The 21,132-nt window shown below is 33.2% G+C and overlaps 1 long non-coding RNA gene across 2 annotated transcripts; it reads right to left on the reverse strand.

The window, feature by feature from the left end:
* Positions 1 to 3,501: 3,501 nt before the first annotated feature.
* LOC139501043 (uncharacterized) lies at positions 3,502 to 7,631 on the reverse strand. Of its 2 annotated transcripts, none has more exons than XR_011658442.1 (3): positions 7,514 to 7,631; positions 4,243 to 4,338; positions 3,502 to 3,732 (listed from the first exon to the last, which is right to left on the reverse strand). It is a non-coding gene; the product is annotated as an uncharacterized lncRNA (long non-coding RNA). The 2 variants fall into 2 exon arrangements; XR_011658441.1 differs by having other exon boundaries at positions 7,510 to 7,631.
* Positions 7,632 to 21,132: the final 13,501 nt, after the last annotated feature.

Raw genomic sequence — 21,132 nt, forward strand, 5'->3', positions numbered from 1 at the left:
ATGTAGTAGAAAGTAAAATCACAAAAATACTGAACTTAGAAGAAAATCAATTCGGAAAGTCCATATGGCAAAATCAAATAACAAAACACATCAAAAACGAATGGACAAGAACTGTCATATTCCTGACTTGGTACAGGTATTTTCAAATGTAGTAGGCTCTACAAAAAATAAGGAAAAAAGATAAAAAAAAAAAAAAATCGCAGTCTTTTATAGATACTGTATATATATTTTGATTCTGTCTATGTGTGGTCAAAACCCATATGGGAATATGAATCCAAGGATTTGTATAGTTACTATATACAAATCCTTGATGAATCTAATAAAAAAATACTTTTAATGCACACTGTATGTCAAAAAATTCCATTTAAAAGTAATTAATATACGGAAAAACAGGAAATAAATTATCATAAAATATCCTTCTAGATACAAGCATTTGGTCATAATCTAGATTCTATCCTAGTTATGTACAAATCCAGGATAGTAAGTTAAGTGTTATTAAAAAAAATAAAAAAAAACAAGAATGTGTCCCCAGTACACGGATGCCCCACCCGCACTATCATTTTCTATGTCCAATGGACTGTGAAATTTGGGGTAATAACTATAATTTGGCATTAAAATTAGAAAGATCATATTATATAAGACATGTATACTAAGTTTCAAATTGATAGGACTTCAACTTCATAAAAAAACTACCTTGACCAAAAACTTTAACCTGAAGCGGAACAGACGGACGGAAGCACGGACGGACGGACGCACGGGTGGACGGACGCTTAGATCAGAAAACATAATGCCCCTCTACTATAGTAGGTAGGGCATAAAAATCCAGAGTGAATGAAATGATAACTGGCAGAAAAACTAAGTCCATTTAATTATAAGTAAAATACGGATTTCCCTTTTTTTCAAAATTTAATTCTGGATGGTTACTTTCTTTACATCATAAACAAGCTTCCTTCAAAGTTTGGTAGAAATCGAAAACAGTTTCAGAAAGTTATTAAAATTCCACAAACTTTAACCAAAGAGTGAACATTTGTGGACATAGCACCGCCGACGGCAAAATGTAGGATCGCTTTCTCGCTTTTGATACAAAAGGTAGGCTTGACAAACACAAAGTCAAGTGGAATGGTTGTCAATGAGACAACTCTCCACAAGATACCAATATGAAAAAGAAATTAACAACTATATATAACTCATATATAGGTTCATTCGTCTCAACTCGGCCGATTCCGTACCCTCTAAGAGAGTAGCAGATTCTACCGAGGATTGCCGAATGTATATAGGTCATGCAACGACGTCTGATGGCCTTTACCAATGAGAAGAGCAATAACAATATTTTCAACAAGTAAAGGCCCCAAAAGGACAAATCTAACTATTAAAAGGAGAAAACTAACGTTGTAAATATGCAGAGGCGGATTTATGGGGGGGGGGCCGGGGTAGCCCCCCTCCCTTTTTTGGACAATTTTTGCTGATTGCTTATATAGGGAATCACTGAAGCCGACTGGAGCGGGCCCCCTCTTAGGTCAGTCAGTGGGCCCCCACTTATGAAAAATCCTGGATCCGCCACTGATATGTACAAAATAATGAACGAAAAACAAGTATAAAACATAGAAACTAACGAAAACCACAGAATTACAGGCTCCTGACTTAATTGGGGAAAAACACATACAAAATAAGGGGGTTTAAACATGGTATCAGGCGCCTACCTTCTCCTTACCTTGGCTATGATAGAATATTCCAATATAAGAACAAACCATTAAAATCAGTTTGAAAAGACTCAAATCATCAGATAGATACAAATAGAAATACATCTAACAAAAACACAGACTGTACCATCTATTCTCCTTGCATGTTTAAAACAAGATAGCATTACCCTTTGACCACAACCTGTGATATATTCCAGGCGAGAATCCAGTCATTTTGAAAAGGAATTCCGAGCCCAGGAAAACTCCCTGGATCTGCTAAGGGAGCTACCATTTGATTTTTATGGGGGGGGCTAGGATGAAAAATTTTGTCCTGCTTTTTTATTTAGTTGTAATCCCTGTCCTGCCTTTTTTTTTACTAGTTTATCCTGACTTTTTTTTACACAAATTGTCATCCTGCCTTTTTTTTACCAAGTTGCTCATCCTGCCTTTTTTTTTTTACTCAAAACTCCTGTCCTGCCTATTTTTTTCAAATTTCATCTCTGCTGGGCATAGCATATTGTATACAAATACACAAAATCAAGGATAACAAATTCAATAAGGTAGCAGTAATTTAGTTCCATTATTGCTATCATTTTGATGAACTATTTCAAATATGAAGTCACAAATAATACTTTATGTATGATATGCATTTTGTAGCTCAATTTTCAAATTTTTATCATCAGGTTAAATCTTTGCAATGTTGCAAAGCAGAAAACAAATTTTCAAGTGTTGGACAGCCTGAATATTCCTGTAAAATTTGATTCCATTTCATATATTCTTGAAAACTGAAACCATGTGTATTAAACCTACACAGCTACTTTTGCATAGGTACTATTCTTGTACAAAAAATCTGTAGTACTACTTTTAATTTTCAGTGCTATTGTGTTACTTTAAATTATTGTAATATTTAGGTACATGTATCTGTATTTTACAGTACTTGATTTGTACCCATGCAAAAGTAGCAGTGTAGATGAAAATTAAACTAATTTAAAAGTCAATATACTATAGCTATTGAGTTTTCATGTTGACTTTCATTGCCTTTAATGGTATTTTGAATTCCCTGTTGACCCAAAATAGTACCTATTGTGAATATGACTGTAATTGGGCTTTTATGTTTAGTTTCAGTGAGTTGGCTGGTTTAAGAGGAATCATTGATAGTTGGTTATCTTGTTTGAATTATTTTACACTCTGTAATCTTGGTGTCTTTCATATATTATTGCTACACAATGTCAAACATAACTGTGACCTGTATTTTCTAACATTTACTTTGGTCTCTGGTGGAAATTTGTCTCATTAGAAATCATACCATATCTCCCTATTTTGTATTGAAACAGTTCCAAGAAAATAAAAGCTACAACTATCATTCTATTAAACATACACAATTTCTGAGAAAGGCAATTCTGTACTTTTGGATATATGGTATGTTAAATCTAAACAATTTTATTAAACTTGAACTTTCACATAGGCTGTTGATTTTTATGTGAGCTTGTCTGTTTTATTTAAATGGTTGACAATATTTCATTTATCCATTTCATAACTTTGTGACATTAAAATATTCTCAGCATACATGTAACATGACATAGTCACACATACTTCTTATATTTGTAAATACTAATATATAGTATAATAACATGTCTATTAACATCTTGACTTGGTTAAAAGAGTTCTTTGATTCTATGAAAAGGAATGCTTTCCTTTTTTACATGCAATTTTATGATCTAGGGTGTCTGCTGTGCAGCTACATCTTTTTTCCTGGTATCAGTGGCGGATCCAGGGGGGGGGTTCCGGGGGTGCGCACCCCCCCTTTATTTTTGCCGATCAATGCATTTGTATCGGGACATATGTTTTGCACCCCCCCTTTGCCCTGGGTGCCCTGGGTTAGCACCCCCCTTTCGAAAATTCCTGCATCCGCCCCTGTGGTATTTTAGAAATAATTGCATGCAGCCACAAAAGTCTAGACCTGGTATTGTTCTTTTTTCTATTTGTTGATGCTCTTGTTAACAGTTTTCAAATTTTCACCATAATTTTTTTGGCACATGTAACTCATTTTTACCTACAAAAGAGAAGAATCATATAGATAATCGGATAATATAAATCAAGAATAAGACAAAATGTGTAACAGTATGTTATTATATAAAGATCATAAGCATATATACATAAATAGTCATCAAAGGGGGCCCACTCTAGTCATGCTTCAGTGATTCAACCAATCAACCAAATTTTTCGCACAAAAAGGGGGGAGGTTCAGCCCACTGCCCCCTAAATCTGCCTCTAAAGATACAATTTTCTTGTGTTACTGATGATTCATTTTAATATCAATTGTATATTCAACAGGGGAAAACAGTCCAATAAAATTGTGATTTTCTAGAAGTATGATATTGTAAGATGAGTAATGTACTATCATGACTATCAACGAACTATCTTTTACATTTGCCTTGCTTTATACACAAATTTAAAAAAAATGTGACTTTAACTGAAATATTGAACTCTAATAAATGTTTTTACATTCACTGATAAGCTGATCATTTCTTATGATTATACCATATATATACAATGTACTTACACCTTAAGTTCAAAGCAGTCAATGTATGTTCATATATCTCTTTTTTTCCATTTCAAATACCTCTACAAACTGAACAGCATCTGCAACACTCAAAATCTAAAGGTTTGAAGAAAAAAAAGGGGGAATTTTCTTAGTGTAATAATATCAAACATGTCAAAACAGCAAAGATAATCAATATAAGAGATGTTTCATTCTGCACTCATACATGTAAGATCATGTAACCCAAGGGGAAACTCCTTTCAAAACAGCTATATTATTTAATGTTTTATTGCATAAAATACAAAATGGGATAATGGGATGCAATGATTTGTTATTTACCAAAAGGTTGGGATCCTGCTAACATGTTTGACCCAGCCACTATATATATGTATGTGCCTGTCCCAAGTCAGGAGCCTGTAATTAAGTGGTTGTCATGTGTTTATGTGCTACATACATGTATTTGTTTTTCGTTCATTTTTAAAATAAATAAGGCCATTAGTTTTTTCGATTGAGTTTTTTACATTGTCATTTCAAGGCCTTTTATAGCTGAATATGCCATATGGGCTTTGCTCATTGTTGAAGGCTGTACAGTGACCTATAGTTGTTAATTTCTGTGTCATTTTGGTCTTTTGAGGAGAGTTGACTTATTGGCAATCATACATGTACCACATCTTCTTTTTTTATATATACTGAATAACCTTTACATTCCAAAAAACCTGGTGAGTCACTCAAGTAGAGGACACATTAGAAGATGTACTTGAATTGGTTCATATTTACATTTGTTGTAACCAGTATTTTGATTTATAAACTTGTACTATAAAAGAAATCATTGCATGCATTAATGCTCTATCTATATAGCATAGAATGGTCAAATATTACAGTAGAAAGGCTTGGAAATTTCAATGTTTAGCAAAAGGGTACATAATCCTTTAAAGAGCTTTGATTAAGAGCGTATGGTCCTAGTCATTATTAAATATTTATATACATGTATATATAAGCATAATGCCCAGTGATATTGTTTGCCTTAAATTAGTGGAGAAGAAAGGCTTTTTCTCCTGGAGAAGATTCCCAATTTGAAAACAAAAGGCTCTCAAGAGCCTGAATCGCTCACCTGGTAAACAATGCCTTATTGAACATATTGAACCATGCCAGGCAAACATGTACAGCTAACAATTCTTCAATATTACAAATATATCTGACTTACTGTTTATAAATAAAGAAAATGAGACCAAAAAACAAATTGTGAAAAAATTGTCATTAAAGGACAATAACCCCTTAAGGGGTCAATTGACAATTTTGGTCATATTTAACTTATTTGTAGATCTTACTTTGCTGATCATTTTTGCTGTTTACAGTTTATCTTTATCTATAATGATATTCAAGATAATGACCAAAAACTGCAAAATTTCCTTAAAATTACCAATTGAGTGGCAGCAACCAACAATGGTTTGTTTGATTCGTCTGAAAATTTCAGGGCTGATAGATCTTGACCTAATGAACATTTTCACCCCATGTCAGATTTGCTCTAAATGCTTTCGTTTTTGAGATATAAGCCAAAAACTGCATTTGACCCCTATGTTCTATTTAAAGTAAGGGCGGCCATGTTTTTTGACGGATCAAAAATCGAAGCACACACTTTGTGCAGGATAATCTAAGGAACTATCATGCTAAGTTTCATCCAAATCCATTCAGTAGTTTCAGAGGAGAAGATTTTTTAAAGTTAGCAAATATGATGAACAAATTGTGAAAAATTGTCATTAAAGGACATTTACCCCTTAAGGGGTCAATTGACAATTTTGGTCATATTAACCTATTTGTAGATCTTACTTTGCTGATCATTTTTGCTGTTTACAGTTTATCTTCATCTATAATAATATTCAAGATAATGACCAAAAACTGCAAAATTTCCTTAAAATTACCAATTAAGTGGCAGCAACCCAACAATGGTTTGTTTGATTCATCTGAAAATTTCTGGGCTGATAGATCTTGAACTCATGAACATTTTTACCCCATGTCAGATTTGCTCTAAATGCTTCCGTTTTTGAGATATAAGCCAAAAACTGCATTTGACCCCTATGTTCTATTTTAAGTAACGGCGGCCATGTTTTTTGACGGATCAAAAATCGAAGCACACACTTTGTGCAGGATAATCTAAGGAAAAATCATTTTAAGTTTCATTCAAATCCATTCAGTAGTTTCAGAGGAGAAGATGTTTGAAAAATTGTTAACGACGACAGACGACGACGACGTCGACGGACGCCAAGTGATGAGAAAAGCTCACATGGCCTTTTAGGCCAGGTGAGCTAAAAATGGCTTAAAATTATTCCCAAAAAGACAACTTTTTTCTCAAACAGTGCAGTCATAGTAGTAAATGTGCATGAATACAAACTGAAAGACACTTGTTAATTCCTTTTTTCATGCCTAAATAGTAATATGACCATATGTGCAGATATGAGGGTCTATTTATGTATCATTTATGATTACTGACAAAAGGGGTCTTATTTCAAAGCAGGATTTGACTGATCCTGAAAAGGGGTTTGTAATTTGAAGTTTCAGTCAAATTCATGGTTTATTCTAAATTTCCCAATTTGATGTAAATTTCGCATATTTTCCCAATAAAAAAGGGTAGAGGTAGTTTTGAATAAGCCAACAATATCACTGAATGCAACCTGACTTGAAATAAAGAATACTTTTTAACTTATTTAGGCCTTTTTCAACAAGTTTTTTATAGTTCCTTCTTATGCTGTATTGTAACACCACTGTCCTAGGTTAGGGGAGGGTTGGTATCTAGCTAACACGTTTAATCCCGCCACATTCTGTATGTACATGTATATGTGTCTTTCCCATGTCAGGAGTCTGCAATTCATTGATTGTCGTTTGTTGATGTGTTACATATTTGTTGTTTTGCTTTTTATGTTACATAAGTTATTTAGTTTTCTCACTTGAATTGTTATACATTTGTCATTTTTCTGCCTTTTATAGCTGACTGCTGGGCTTTGGTCATTGTTGTAGGCTGTACAATACTATATATTGACATATATAGAAATGTTATAATTTATGTGTCATTGTGGAGATAGAGGCGGTGTCTCATTGGCAATCCTATCACATCTATTTCCTTTATAAAATGAGCAAATATGCTTACCATGTGCAATACAACAATTTAAAAACTGACCTGACAATTAAACAATGACTGAGAGTACAAACATGGTACATTTAAAAAAAAAAATACTTGTTTATATTATGTATATCAAGAAATTCAAATTATATTAAATTTAGGATGTTATTCACTTACATTCTGCCAACACTTAAAGTAGGAACTATATCTTGGATTCGTCATGACTGTGTGGTAAATATTTTCTGACGTGGTGTTTGATTAGCATATCAATAAATGATTTTGGAATTGTGGTTATTCAAATATTTTACATAATTATAATTTTGTAAAAATGTTGATAATATCCAAAATGAACAGATTTTTTAAACAAATACATAATTGACCATTATAATTATGTTTTGAGTACTCAGTAATTATATATTTTAATATACACGTTTAGAGACGTATTTCATAACATATTTTAACTTTAAAAGTTGTCAACGAAAATTAATACACAAAATGCCACATACAACAACTGTTGCGTAAAATTACGTAATTTATGACACCTGCTGATATTTTTACCTGTACCTGTAATTTTAGTTCTACATACATGTATATTCAGACGGCAAGAAATTCAAATTTATAAACAAACAAAGTTGTGTAATACAATTCTAGAAGAGCCAAAAATTGTAATTTTAATGCCATTCTCTATAAAGTTTTTGATATTAAAAATGTTTAAATTATAAATTATATATATTTATTGAAGATTTAAAATTCATGTCATCACTGAAAATGAAATAAAATACATGATAGATTTGCACAGGGACAGACGTTGAAAAAAGAGCCCATTGTTGGTTGCAATGCTTAGTCCTTGATATAATGAAGTAGTGTACAAAATTTCATGAAGATCTGACTTGTAGTTCCCGAGAAATTTAAGAAAATGTAAAGTGTGACGGACGAACAAACGGATGGACGTTGGCGGGATATAAAACATAAACAAGGTAGAAAAGACCGTTCACCAATGTCAATGAAGATATATGTCTTGTATTTTAAGTCTTATTTACAAACAATGTGTAGCTTACAGTAGTAATATGCCAACATATTATGAATTACATGTAATGTACCATACGAGTAACATGTACATGTATAACTATAAGGTAATAATTTGCACAATTGTGCAAACTTACAACCGAAATATCTATCTCCCAGGGAACAAATCACAGATCAGTAAAAGACGTCCAATGCTATACCCCCATGTATCATATAATGACTTGTCAGAGTACAGTGTAGGTCAGCACCTAATTTGTAAAGTCTATATACATGTACATTAGACATATGACGATCGCAAACTCAAATGAGCATATCATTTGTGATTCATTCCTAAAACTCTAGTTGAAAACCTCTCAGATATTTACAAAACATGCAAGTGGCCAGTATGACTAAGGTACAACATGTAAACAATGTACATACATTTCGAATGTTAGTTTGCCTCGTCCTTTATGTTTGTTCTTTAGTAATTATTAGTGACCTGAAGCTTTACATTTTATCCACTTAGAAAAGTCTAAGCCCTAAGGTCAGATTATCAACTGCATCCCATTTCTAACAAGAATAATGGATATTTCCTCTGCATTTAACATTAAATTGCTATTTCTTCAAAAGAGCCGTCGTCACCGCATTTACATGTAAATATTGATATGACTTTCTCTTATTATTTTGACTAGGATAACATGAAGAGAGTAAAAAAAGGTCTTCCACCAATATCAATGGAGACCAATGTGTTGTATTTATAGTCTTTATTATAACCAATGTATAGCTAACATCAGTAATTTAAACATACATGTATTATGAATTACATGTAATCACTGAAGGTTCCAGAGAATGGTGTAATAGCAGGATAAACTCAATAATTTTGATACCAAGACATATACTGTAAGTAATCATGCTGTTTGTAATGTTGGAATATTTTTATATAAAAAAATTGAAGCATCATTTCATGGTCTTTGGTATGCACTTGCGCAATTACATTTGTAACGGGAATAATAAGGAAATTACGGACTGAATAATAATAACATTATTTTCTGAATTAAGCAATTGTCACTTGTCAGAAAACACAGTTATATAATTTAATGCATACTGACAACATACATGTACATGTATAAGTACATGTATAATTTACACTTTTATACAGTACACAGTAAATGTCATTTCTTACAGTCATAGTATCCTTAAAAGTGGGGATAAGTATGAAAAAATATTATTAACTCAACGGGAAACGAAGGCAACAACTTCGTGCATGACAGATATTACGTCATTTAAAACGACTTGCAGCGCTCAGCATCATGGGATTCCGACCATGTTCTTATCAGAAATTACGTCACATTAAACAAAGGGATTCTTACCACTATTTTGCCAGGAATCTCACTTTCGTTGTGTCTGGAAAAAAACTAAAAACATCCAGGTTATGATATCTTTCAACTGTAGAGACCAATTAAAAACTCGGTAGCATTCACATGTAAAATATTGATGGTGTTTTTCTACACGAAAAACATAATAAGGTAAGAAAAGACATTATAACTCTACTTGTAGAAATCTTATTCGTTCAGGCATTGCACACCCCACCTTTTATGGCAATGTTGTATATAAAGCGAAAAAGCATTTTCATCATCAAGATTTGAACAGATTAATTCGCAAGGGATTTATATACGATATTGTTGTCAAGTCGTTATACATGGTTTTCTTTGGTAAGAATATTGATATTTTGATAGGGTCTTTACGTCATAATTAAATCTATGTTCTAAATTCTAAAACCTGATATTAGCCTAGCACGGGTTATGTTTTTCAGGCATTGTTTTGATACCATTATGGTAAACCCTGGCTCGTACGGGAGGCAATATGGTTGATGTTTTGCTTGATGCATAACTTTTTAATCAGTCTGTATACAGTTCGGAGCTGGCATGTCAGTTAACTGCTAGTAGTTTTTCGTGAATTTATGTTATGTTATTATTTTATTGGTTTAGTTTCTTACCCGTCCGTTTTTTCACTACTGACTCGAACTATATATTTACTGATTTTTACTGTATGTTTGATTGATATTATTTGATTACAATGGCTATATAGGGGGAGGGTTGTGATCACAAAAACTAGTTTAACCCCGCCGCATTTTTGCGCCTGTCCCAAGTCAGGATTTTAGCCTATTGTACGTCTTGTTGCGTTTTTACTTTAGTTATACATGTTTTATATGTCTTGGAGTCTAGAAGGGCATCTATTTAACCTGCTCTGGTGTTAGTAATCAGAGGCCAATTGTAGACCATCCTCTGATGTGGGTTTACCTCACCGTTCATTGAATACCTCCGGATGGCCTTCAGTTGTATATTTTTCATTGTTGGGTTGTTGTCTTTTTGACATATTCCCCATTTCCATTTACTTCCTATTTCATCAATATCAATGGAGATTTGTGTTTTAATGGACTGATTTAGAAATTGTACTGCTTTCTGGTTATTCACGACGTCGTCGATTGGTCAAGACTTATTTTGCGAGTACGCTGCGACGCCGCGGTGCTGTTTACCAGGACGGAAGTTGAATTTCTGAATTAGTCCATTACAGCAGCAATATGAGCATATTATGAATTACACGTAAGGTACCATATGAATAACATGCACAATGTACATGCATAAGGGGATGCATGATTCAAAATATTGTTCAAACTTAAAGAATCTGTGCCAATAGCACTAGCCAAAAGACCGAGCACTAGTAAAAATTCATTCGGGTAGTGAAAAATACTAATTTTTTGTTTGCTCATTTAGTAACATTTTATAACAAGAGGCTCAAATGAGCCTTAATCGCTCACCTGAGAATCTGTGGGCAAATGGAAAAAAACGTGATTAAAAGCATTTCTACATGCAATAGTGAAAAATGTGTGCAGGGGTTCTCCTTTTGCAATAGGTTTAATAGAATCTTTCATGATTTGCAAAATGCTGAAAATGTCCCAATTTGATTTGTCTCATCACCATTCACTTCAGAATTCCAAGTTACATTTCATTGAAATCAGAGAAATTTAAAAAATCGGTAATTATATTTTAAAATGTTGGTCTAATTTTTCTCAGGAACTACAGGCCCCAGACGCTTGAAGCTTTACACAGGTCTTCATGCAGTAGTACGATACCGTGTGTACCGATTTTATGCTCCTACGTCATCTACTTCCTGTTAACTAAACACCTTTAGAAATCTTTTACATCGTAATTATATGTAAAAAGTTTGGTTGTACTTTTCTCAGTAACTACAAAGCGTGGAGGCTTGCAACTTTACACAAGTCTTCATACAATATTACCATACCGTGTATACCGATTTGATGTTCCAACGTCATCTACTTCTGGTTTACTAAACACCTTTAGAAATCTTTCACATAGTTATTTATATGTAAAAATTTTGGTCGCATTTTTTTCAGAAACTACAAGCCACAGAGGATTGAAACTTTATATAGATCTTCATACAATAGTACCATACTGTGTATACCAAATTCATGCTCCTACGTCATTTATTTTCCGTTTACCGATAACTTAAGCGCATGGGACATTAGCTATCCCTGGATTACTTTTATTTATTTATGTCGCCTGCAACATGTTGCTGGAGAGGCATATACAAATACAAATATTTTATTAGCATAAACTCATTGCAAATACATGGTTATGGCCCAAATAATATTGTACATAGTTTCAAGATGTGAATAAACATACATAAAGTTATTTATAATACATCTATAAAGCGAAATTTTATATATGTGACAATATATATTTGCATGCATATGGTGTTTATATTTCTCAATTGATTCGCTACGCTAGAGCATGTTCCAACTACTCTGATTTTACTTGAACGCCATAAACATCTGTGTACCAGACTTCTAAGCCAGGAATACGAGGAAATGCGTCTAAAAAGGTCTCTTACAAAATTCTTTTTCAAATACCAAGATTTGGTTGATAAATATTCAGTATCTTCTACTACCATCATTGAAGATTGTTTTTTGTAACTTTTCTTGGTGGTGTGTTTCTACTTTACCTATTTTGACAACAGCATATCGATGTTGATTACCACCACTGGTACATTTATGCCGTAATGGAAGCGGGAGGTTTAGCGCGCTGTAAAACCTAGATTCAACCCACCATTTCCTTTGAAATGCCTGTACCAAGTCAGGACCATTACGGTTACCATTTCCCGGTGGTTTGATACCAATTTTGTCACAAGTCTTATGGACTTCCGAGTCTTGTTAATACTGTTATGTACCTTATTTGATTTTTCTATATTTATAGATTTATTTAAGTGCGTCTCGAACTCTAAAGCAATCCTGTATATATGCGGAGGACATTCTCATAATTTTTGGATTTTTATTATCTAGAAGAATTGATAATTTAGATATAGAACTGGTATCAATAAAATAGGGTATTATTTTAGTTATGTTTTCAATTAATGTTTTTCTGTTATCTTCAAAACATGCACAATGAAGTAAAAAATGTTCTTCATTTTCAATTTGTGCAGTGCTACAAAGTGTAATACATAATCTTTCTGATATGGGAATGTTTAGATGTCTTTTCAATCATTAATATGATGACCGTTGAACAGTTGAAGGCATCTGTTTGGGTAATTGTACAGAAAAGCCACATGTATATCGGAGAAAGATTAGTGGTAAAATCAGTACAGCAGAGGCTTGAAACTTTACTCTTCACATCACAGTACCGTGTATCCTACATCATCTTCCTGCTTAAGGAAAACTTTTTTACATAGCAATCATATATATGTAAAAATTTTGGTCACACTTTTCTCAGAAACTACAAGCCACAGAGCTTGAATATTTACACAGATCGTCATGCCGTAGTACCATACCACGAATACCAAATTTATGCCCCTACGTCATTTACGTCATTTTTACCGAAATTTTTCTTTACCTGTAATTTACCTATAAAGGTCATACCTGTAAAGAAAGTGTAAAAAAGTGTCTCTTGTGTAATGGTTTGTACTGTAAGTAATGTGAAGCTTGTCATTACCAATGCAGATTTCCAACAGTTTTACATCTTCGCTAGCCAAGAGTTGCGATCAGCTTACTCATCTTCACCCTTGGCCTATTTCGATACCATTTCGAAGATTCCATGCCGCGCCACCTGCTGGAAAGTGGCAGTTATGGCCCTTGAAATGTCAATTTACCGACCAATGAGTGACGATTTTACGTACTTGTCATTCAATTTTTGTTGTTTAATCTTGAATTTCATAAAGTTCAAGATCGCAGATAAGGACGCTTACATTCTTCAATAGACTCATAATAGCTTGTGAAACGCGATTTGATTGGCCACTTACTAATAACCGGCTCCAATCAAAATCAACGCCGCGAATCTTCGAAATGGTATCGAAATAGGCCAAGGGTGAAGATTGAGGGGGGGCAAGGGGTTTAACTGTTATGCTGTTATGGGGCAATTTAATTCTTTGTTATCTGTTATTTTGAAAATATATTTGCTGTTAGCTGTTATTGTCTTATTCTTTGTTAGCTGTTATTGGGCTTTAAGTTTTTTTGTTATCTGTTATTGTGATAATGTATTTGCTGTTAACTGTTATTGAAAATTGGAATGTTAGCATTTTTTTTGACAGTCAATATTCGGTATAAATTGAAGAACTTTGGCCATTGGGGTCTACCACTACTAATATGTTTGTCCCGTATTCAGAGAAGGATGCCATTAACATATACCCATCACAGAAGTGAGGTCCGGGACAATTCAAGTATATCTTATGATTATCCTTTGTAATAAATTCCATATTTTTTATGAATGTGTATTTAGAATTATCTTAATTTTTTGTATGAGAATAATGTTCCTTGTTTTCCGTACGAACATATTAAATTAAAACAATTCTTAATATGACAAAAAGGAAAACATATGGCCAGGAATATCTGACAAGGATCTCAATTAAGGACTAGGTTCTAACAACCACTTAACCTTTTATATAATATGGTACATAGACTCAGTTCTGTAATTCTTTTCAAAGCAGAACCAAATGCATTGTACAATGAAAGTTCCAACCATGTGCTTGGGTCCGAAGCTGCACATAACTCATTACAAACAAAGATTTATTTCGTTTCAAGCCATTGTTTCCCTACTAAACTATGTATTCTACTTACTAGTACACTTGGTACAATCAAAAACCTCAGCTGATAAAAAATTGTTCAAATAAGGCCTTTGAAAATAGTGGAATAAATTGCTTTTAGAGTGTCAAAATTCGTTCAAAGTACTTGATAAATTGCATGCTTATAATTGGTGCTTTTGATTTTTCTACCCTATATACCACTTTGCCTCATAGTTTTATTAAGAAAAATTCACACACCTCATTAAATGGTCATTTAGAAAAAGTCAGAATATTCAAACTCTTTTAGGTCATTTTTTTGATTAGCAACAAAGGGAGCTTCAGTCAATATATATAAACAATACACCAACGTTTCATGAGAACTGCTGAAAATATTTTTGTGTTAATGTCTGAAAACTGGAAAATCACCCCTTTTTAATTAATAAAACCCGTTAACTCGGAAACGTAAAATCTAAAATTTATAAAAATTGAAAGTTAGCTCATGTTAATAGATATAAACAATTCACCAAAATTCCTTGCTTTGTGAAAGCAATTTTGAGATATTATCAGAAAAGTAAAAAAAAAAAACACCAATTTTATTAAATAAAAACCCATTACCCAGAAACTTAAAATCTAAAATTTATAAAAAAAAAATTAAAAAAAATAAAAAATAAAGGGAGCTCACGTCAATAGATATAAACAATTTCCCAAAGTTTAATGCAAATGGTTAAAGAGTTTTTGAGTTAATGTCCGATATGTTGACAACAGACGGACAACAGTATACCATAATACGTTCCGTAAACGAGCGTATAAAAAATATTATAATATATTGAGTAGTAATTTAAACACATTCTAGATACATAAATTAATACTAAAAACATAGTCATAAAAAATGGAATGCATTACAAAGGATTATATCCGTAATAAGAAATACTGACTTGTCAAAGACCGAATTATTTTAATATTTCATTTACTGTTATCTGTTTTTGTCCATTTTAATTCCTTGTTATCTGTTATGAGCCAAATCAATTTGCTGTTTTGCTGTTATTGGGACCCCCCTTGCCCCCTCCCTGATTGGAACCCTTGACTAGCGAAGATGACAGTTTTATTACTAAACCGTTTTCGGAATATCGGGCGGAGCTAACATTTAAATGACGTGCATACGGCGAGTCGACATAATTTTATGTTTGTCCATGACTTGTATTTTTATTCTGACTGAGTTCTTCTTGGTCTGTTAACCTGTATTGATTGATATTGAATATAGTCGTTATGGGAAGGTGAATAGTGTCCACGTAGACAGACAAAGAAAGTTCTGTCGAGTGTCAAACTGGGTATTGAAACGAATTCAAGATTGAACGTAAACAAAGTTTAAAATTGATCCAGATAATTAAGTGTACATTTCTTAAAAGGCCTATTTAAAAACACCCTTTTAGATGGAATGGTCCATGTTCAGTCAGCTTGAAATGGTTAACGCCCGATCGAGTTAAACCATGGCAGTAATACATGTAACTTTTCTCTTACATGTATGTATGTATGTACCGAGATTCCGCCAATTAAGACGCACCCATTGATTGACTGCAAGGGTACAGCGGATCCATTTACACTCCCTAAGGATTAATGGAGATGTGTCCTTTACAATATTATCCCACCACCAGAACAATCCCCACCCAACACCGCCCAAGGGAGCGTGTAGGACACCGGGAAGTCTGTTATTATGGTGGAGGAAGCCGAAGTACTCGGAGAGAACCACCGGGCCACTCGGTGGAAACAGACAAACCAGAGAGATATCAGAAGATTGATGTCCAGGTCAAAGTAGGGGACAACTTTGACCAACCGAGGCCCCCAAAGTACCCATTCTAGTTTAAACTCCGGTTTGGGTACCAGAGATGTGTGTGAGAGGGTGAAAATTACCCTTCTGATGTACTGATATTTTTAGCACCCCGAGTGGGAATTGAACTCGGGACCTTCAGCACTGTAGCCATCGGTCTTAACCACTAAACCACGAACTCACATGTAAATAGAATGAAATTCAAAACAGTGTGGCTGTGGCCATTGATTGACACATTAAATTCATCCATTGACTGGGACAATTTACGTGAACGTTTGTCTGTAACGACCACTATTCACGACGCACCTACGATAGACATTTAAACTGTGGGGTCATCAAGGTTTCTTAACGCCTTTTATTATAAAATAATTCGAAAAATTAATCAGAAATAACCTTTATGTCTTGATTTATATAATTGATATAAATCAAAACATCGTGTTATTTCTGATTAATTTTTTCGAATTACTTTATTAAGGTGTTGAGAACCTTTGGTGACCCCATAGTTTAAGTGTCTTTAAAAAGTACACAGTGAGCAATGGTCGTTACATACAAACGTTCACCTAAATTATCCCAGTCAGTGGATGAATTTAATGTGTCAATCAATGGCCGCAGCCACACTGTTTTGAATTTCATTCTATGTCAAAAAGGAAGTTAACTATTGAATGAATCTGTTATTCAATACGTTTGATGGTTAGCAATGAATTCCATTAGACTAGCTTTCATGATAGAAACACTAAAGATCACTAAATCATTAACATATAATAAGCATAACTCTGAATGTGACCAACATTAAAATCCAGCACATCTTACAACAACTTGTGGTGTCAACAGGTTTATACACGTTAACCCTTCTTATGGGTAACAAACCTCGGGTTGATCTTCTATGCAATCATTATACATGGCAAATTTATTTCTGGTTGCAAACTGGGATGCAGATTACATGCCTATATATGTCCATTTTTCATTATAGGAAGACTTGTATTGTATTTAATATGTTGTACATGGAAGAAACTTCTTCGTTAAGTTACATCTTATGTTAAAGAATTGAAATGTAAACCATATATAATTAAACCAATTGTTGTTTATTAAACATATGAATCAGATATACTTGAAGAAAAAAAAATCCTTTACCGAAAATATGTCAGAGCTTTTAACAATGCGGTTACTTTTCATCAAATAAAAACTACAAATGTATTGGCTGTAATAGATTTCAGAAGTCTTCAGCAAATTTTAAGCATTCGCTTACCTTTCTAAATAATAATGAAAATTATTGGTTGCATAAGAGGGCAAGTAGTTACAAAGTGGTTGACACCTAAGTAATGTGAAGCTTGTCATTACCAATGCAGATTTCCAACAGTAATACATGTAACTCTTCTCTTACATGTAAATATGTCAAAAAGGAAGTTAACTATTGAATGAATCTGTTATTCAATAAGTTTGATGGTTAGCAATGAATTCCATTAGACTAGCTTTCATGATAGAAACACTAAATCCCTAACATATAAGCATAACTCAGAATGTGACCAACATTAAAATCCAGCACATATTACAAGAAGTTGTTGTGTCATCTAAACCAAAAATTAGTACAATGAAATAATCTGATATGAATGACTGGAAGAGATGTCATAAAATCATTGAGTGTAGAAATAATAAAGTATGTTAATTAGAAGTGATAGAATTAATTACAGGCTTATAGCAGTGAAACATTCAGGAAAATGTAATCCTTCCTCATATGATAGATATTGATTGCTTCTATGAGAGCTTTAGCTTTTCCACTATTTCATCTGGAGATTTAATTCATCCATTGATCATCTTTCTTTCTTTTTTTCTCTCAAATGATCAAAATATGTTAAGATGAAATAAGAGTCACGATTTTGGTTGCAAAGACACAATATCAAACTGACAAAAGGTTTTTACATGTAAACCCTTCTTATGGGTAACAAACCTCGGGTTGATCTTCTATGCAATCATTATATACCATTATACATTGCAAATTTATTTCTGGATGTAAACTGGGATGCAAATTAAATGCCTATATATGTCCATTTTTCTCATTTTTCTTATCTATTGCTACAAGATCACCAAATAAAGGCCCATCATCACATATAGGCCCGATTATTTCTATCACATTTGCATTTATTATTCTTAATCATCATCTAATATCCTATTTAATAACCCCTCCACATCCTTTCAGTCTCAAGACTAAATTTAAAAGATCAATTCTTCACAAGTTATCAAATAGCTTAGAAAATGGGAGATCCGATAAAATAAAAAAAAGCTCAATATATGTATCTCATGTATTAATCTTCTCTGTATGCTTCCATTATATTCAATTGAGGATCTACTAAAATACACTTAGGGACCAACCATTTAACTTCCAGGGGGGGCTTGTTTTTTTTGTTTTTTTTAAATATTCTGTGGAGCAAAATTGCCAAAAAAAATAAGATGTCCGAGGAGGGTAAGAAAAAAAATAATGTGGAACAGAAAAGTCCCTATATGACGTAATGTTAAATTTGAAAAAAATAATTTGTCGCGTCGCGTCCCAAAAAGAAATTTTCTTCGCGCGAAAGCCCGCGAAATAAATTTTCTGTCCCAGAAAAAAAACCAAGCCCCCCCTGAAAGTTAAATTATTTTTAGGGGCCAACTTTAGTCTCTCCCAGAGTGTGGGTTTTGCTCACCTATTGAAGACCTTGGGACGGCCTTCGGTTGCTTTTACAACACCCATAGCGACAAACTCACAAAGATGTGAACGAGTAAATAACTGTTCCGGCCAAACTGTACAACTTATTTAACAATCTTTTCTAAAAATATATCTCAAAATAGCATAGTGAGCGATTGTCACGGTTCAAATTTTATGAAAATGTGTAATGTTTATTTGTGCAGGGTAAAAATTGACATCAGTAAACAAGTGTTTTTACTAACGTCCCATTTAACAGGTCGGGCTCAGTTGTTGTATCGGGTGATTATACCCCGAACGGGTGATTATATCTCTAGCGGGTTATTTCATAATATCCTGATTGGGGTATTCTGCAAAATTTTATGTTCTTACTGTATATTATTGGCAGTTATTTTGATTTGCGCAACATGTTAATGATATAGGATGGTAGTTAATACATATATAAATCAATTTTAGTGGTTTTTATGAACTTCGCATGTCTAACAAAATTCCAGCACTCATTGCCGTGTTTTTCCTGGCATGTCCAATGATATAAACATTGACATTTCTGTCTTATTTCGCAGCCAGTTCTTCTAAATTTGCACTATCACATATAAATTCTTAAATTTTAATATGTGTCAGTCAAGTGTAACAATAATATTCTCATATATTCATTGATTAAAAGCAGAATAGATCAGAATAAATCTTCATAACTGTTAAGGATTAGTGTGACATTGAAATTACTATGTGCAGTGTTGGACTTATTGTTAAAGTGCGATAAAACTGCAAATTTATTTCCAAGACACAATGAAAGGCCATGCATTATGAGTGAATTAAATTGTTTTTATTTTTGCAACTTTTAAAAACCTTTCATTATACACTGTGTCAATTATTGAAGACAAATTTATTTGAATAGTCTAAAAATGTAAATAAGGAACGATAATTCGGGATGTTACTGTGAAATCGTCTGGTCGTAGATTTATTCTTACTTTAAACATTCCACCATGCAAGTATATTTGTTAGGTTTTTCTTTGATTATGATCGTTTATATGTTAATCGTGTTCATGCACCTCAATATTAGTCATAGTCTTTAATAAACATCTTTAAAATGGTAACGCGATCACTCCATTTGTATTATTATTAACCTATGCAAAACTATGCACCAGTTTGCGCAGCAACTCAGGCTTCAAAGCAACTAAACTTCACTGTCTTTCATTCACTAAGAGGGTGATATAAAATCATGATCTATTGGATGGATGCGATTACTGCGATTTTATTTTTTATTTGAGTTTTTATGTCGAGATATCCCAGACAGGGTATTATGAAACCGCCCGTTTGGGTTATAATCACCCGTTCGGGGTATAATCACCCGATACAACAACTGAGCCGGACCTGTTTAAGATGACCCTTAACAGCGTCTGTCAGACTTTCAAAATTAAAGAGTGCCGATGCTGAAAACACGCTTTTTCATTGGTCAGTCGATATCAATGATTATTCATGAGTACGAGAAAAAACCCATGAATAGGCCCACGGTCGGTAAATGAAACGAATTGGTAATGCAACCGATCGTGGGTTTCCGACGATGCGGTATAATATACATGACATATTTAATGTTCTAATATTTGTACAGTTTAGAATAAATTTCTACAGAATCACTAAATAAAGGCTTGTTACCATACAAGGGCCTAATTTTTATCACTATTACAACTACAAGTCATTCAGACAAAAAATATACTTTTCTTATTATTATATGCAAATTAACAAATTAAGACTGACAGACCAATAATATTGCCCTTCTTTGAGATACTTCTTATCTCTATATCTTTATGTCAATCTTATTTCAGAAGTTCACTTTAAAACGCTTGCAGTTCATACCCACAACCATACATATGATATTCAGTATACTAGTGCATACTGGTAATAATAATAAGCTTATTCTTTTACATATCCTTTCCACGTCCCTAGCTTAAAAATGCGTAATGATGAAAAAAACAACTTTACAGGGTTGCATGGAGCCTCTTGTTTTCAAATTTGGTTTTCAGAGAAATAGGCACCGTCTATGGTGTGTGGACATCATACTGACAAAATTGTAACATATATCATAAAAAGGATGATTTTATCCTGAATATTAAAGGGCCACCGTTATAATAGAGTTTAATAACATGTAAAACTAATTAGATTATACAAGATAAACAGTAGCAGAGTGACAAAGAGAAAATAATCAGTTGTTGACAGCTC

This window comes from Mytilus edulis, chromosome 13 (genome assembly GCF_963676685.1).
Source record: "Mytilus edulis chromosome 13, xbMytEdul2.2, whole genome shotgun sequence".
Lineage (NCBI taxonomy): Eukaryota > Metazoa > Mollusca > Bivalvia > Mytilida > Mytilidae > Mytilus > Mytilus edulis.